Source organism: Myotis brandtii, unplaced genomic scaffold (assembly GCF_000412655.1).
Source record: "Myotis brandtii unplaced genomic scaffold, ASM41265v1 scaffold114, whole genome shotgun sequence".
Classification (NCBI taxonomy): domain Eukaryota; kingdom Metazoa; phylum Chordata; class Mammalia; order Chiroptera; family Vespertilionidae; genus Myotis; species Myotis brandtii.
Window position 1 is genome coordinate 284496 of NW_005353927.1, and position 3186 is coordinate 287681.

Consider the following 3186-nt stretch of genomic DNA (forward strand, 5'->3'; position numbering starts at 1 on the left):
CTGGCCCGGCTGTCACCGTCTCATCTGCATAGGCGCCCGCCCATTGGTCCGCCCACCCGCGCCTCATCTGCATGGCCACGCCCCCGGCCACACAGCAACCGTTACCTATTGCTCCGCCGTTCACGCGCCGCCCCACTCCCTCCACGCGACGCATGCTCGCAGCTTCGCCGCTGCCTACTTGCTTTGCTCTCTGGTGGCCTCGCCACGCCCCCCCACGCTAGCCTGCCATTGGTCCGTGACCACGCCCCCCACGCGTCACAATGAAACAAGCCCGCCCTTACTCCAATATCATTGGTCCGTGCTTCTCCGGTCCCGCAGCGGGTTCCGCCCCCTTGCGGGCGAGCTCTGGCTACCATTGGACGGTCTGGCAGCAGGGAAAGAGGTGTTCTATAAATAGAGAATGGGTCCAAGTGATAGTTTGGCAGATGTTCCTTTCCCCTCAACTCCTCGCAGCCTTCAGCTTCTGAGGCTGAACAGGGGGAGGAAAGGGTTAAAGAGTCGAGCCCTCATTTTGCCTCCTCTTCCACGAAGCCTTCCCAGACATTCGGCTGTAAAACTAGAGGGTCAGTCTAGCTAAGATCAAGAACCTCCCATAAAATTATACTTCTAAGTCGGGTGGGCACAGCTGCATGCGGCCAGCTAAGAAGATCCAGGCGCTTAGTTTTCATGTTCTGCTGTTACTGTCTTGAAATTCTTAATTTTTGAACAAGGGGCCCCGCGTTTTCATTTCACATTGGGCCTCGCAAATTACGTAGCCAGTCTTGCTTCTAAGAGTCTAAGATCGGTTATAGCCCAAATTCTGGAATCATAAGAACCTGGGTGGAGACGCTATGATCCGGCCAGAACAGAATCTAAGCGTCTTTTGTCTCCCAGATGCGGCGAGGCTCTGCGCTCACCATTCTACGATTCCAGGGGCCTTTGTTCTACGTTCTAAGAGGCTTTGTTCTCAGCTTCTAAGATGCTGTGTTCTCCACGTTCTGTGGTCCTGAGAGTCAGAGCCTGACATCTGTTTCCGAGGTTCCCTCCTCCCGCTCCAGGCTCCGCGAGCGGGGCCGGCGCCCCCAGGCGGCCAGCCTGTGTCACGGCGCCGAGTGTGCGTCCCTACCACCTTCAAGGAGATCTAGCTTCGATATTCACCACCATTCTTCAGACAGTCCTTGACTTCTTAAAAGCCAGGGCCCAGCCCTACCCGGTTTGGCTCGATAGATAGAGCGTCGACCCATGAACTGAAGGGTCTCGGGTTCGATTCCGGTGAAGGGCATGTTTCAGGGTTGCAGGCTCGATCTCGGGAGGCAACCCATTGATATGAGACGCATCGATGTTTCTCTCTCAGTGTCCCTCCCCTTCCCTGCCACTCTCTCTAAAAATCAATTTTAAAAAAATCCATGGGTGAGGATTAACAACAACAGCAAAAGCCAGGGCCCAGAAGATCATGTGAGAACCTCCATCTTTTTATGAGTGACCTCCTGGTCGTTTGCTGGAGAGGCAATAGTAGAGAACGAGAGCGAAGACTGTCACGAGAGAGCCATAACTCTACCACTTTCCAGCTGTGTGAGCTTAGGAAACTTGCTTAACCTCTCTGTACCCCAGTCCCCTCATATGTATACTGGGCATCAGAATACTGCCTACCTCCTAGAGTTGTTATGGGGATTAAGTGACATATTTGTCAAGTGCTTGAAGTGGTGCCTTCCAGGTATAAAGAGCCACAGAAGGATCTGATTAATAAGTAAAAAATAATCGAGAGTCCAAAGGGAAAACATATGTCTGGACTTTAGTGGAGACAAGCTTTACTCAATCCCCGTCTTGCGTAAGACAGACCTAATCTATCTTCAATGACCTTAATTTTCCAACGTGGGGAGATGACTGGGATTGATGACAGGGGGATCTGGAGAGCTGGCTTTCAAACAAGACCTCCTCAGGAGTTAGTGTCTGGGGTGATATCAGGATGGGTTTTTCACTCCCGTTGTTTGTGCAAGACCGGTTGCACCATTTGCTGTATGAAATATTGGATCGCAAGCTGATTCAAGGTTCTGGTCTAGCAGGCCTTTGACGATGGGTGTTCCTAGGAAGAGAAATCAAAATCACTGAATTAAAGAGTAAAACTACATTTTGAAGCCAGAGGGCTGCCAGTTGGGAGGGTTCTGAGAAGGAGGTGGAGAGAGCTGCTTGGCCAGTGGGGTCGGAACAGAGGTAGCAATCCTACAGATCTCCTTTTCGGCCTCGAGATGTTCTCATTGGTAATGCTGATGCCCGCGGAGTTCCTGGAAATACACCTGCAGCGCTGCTGCCAACCACAGCCCGCAGGTCCCTCCCCTGGCAGCCCCTAACCTGGGCACAGAAGTTGCCCAAATATGGTGGAGGCCATGCCGAATCCTCAGACTTCACTCCCAGGCACCTGGTTTCCTGTCCCACGGCTTCTTTGGATCCTGATGTAAAAGGAGATCACAGTCAGCCTGGATCTTGTCTACACGGTGATTTTCAGCCTTCGCGGGATCCTTGCATCTGTGAGGAGTTTGTGGTTTGAGAGGAGAACGAGTGAAACATGGGTATGATGGAATTAGGGGCATCAAAACTCGGATCAGGGCTTACATATGGGCAAGATCGCAGGAGGCAGTCCAGCTGGTAGGTAGACAGCAGTCAGTGAAATTCACACACAGGAAGTATGCACCATTGAGGGAGATCCAAGTCTCGTGGAGATAATTGTCTTATTCATTTGAGTGGTCAAAAAGCGAATGTTGGTTAGAGGTGGAAAACCAAGGAGAAGATGCGGGGACAAGACCGCGACCATGAGATGAGTCACAAGAGGGAGCAATGCCACTGACACCAAAAGAGACTGTCCGCGGCATCGGCTGGCTTAGGAGGATGGGTAATATTTTGAAAGCTGGAAAACCTGGGTGAATTCGATGAGGAGGTGGATTCAAAGCCGTTAGGGTTGTTACAGTGTCATTTACTGTATAAAAGGTTCAGTGATTCGCCCTAGCCGGCTTGGCTCAGTGGATAAAGCATCAGCCTGCGGACTGAAGGGTCTCAGGTTCGATTCCGGCCAAGGGCACATACCTGGGTTTCGGGCTCGATCCCCAGTGTGGGGTGTGCAGGAGGCAGCCGATCAATGGTTCTCTTTCATCATTGATGTTTCTATCTCTCTCTCCTTCTCCCTTTCTCTCTGAAATCAATAAAGAAATATAT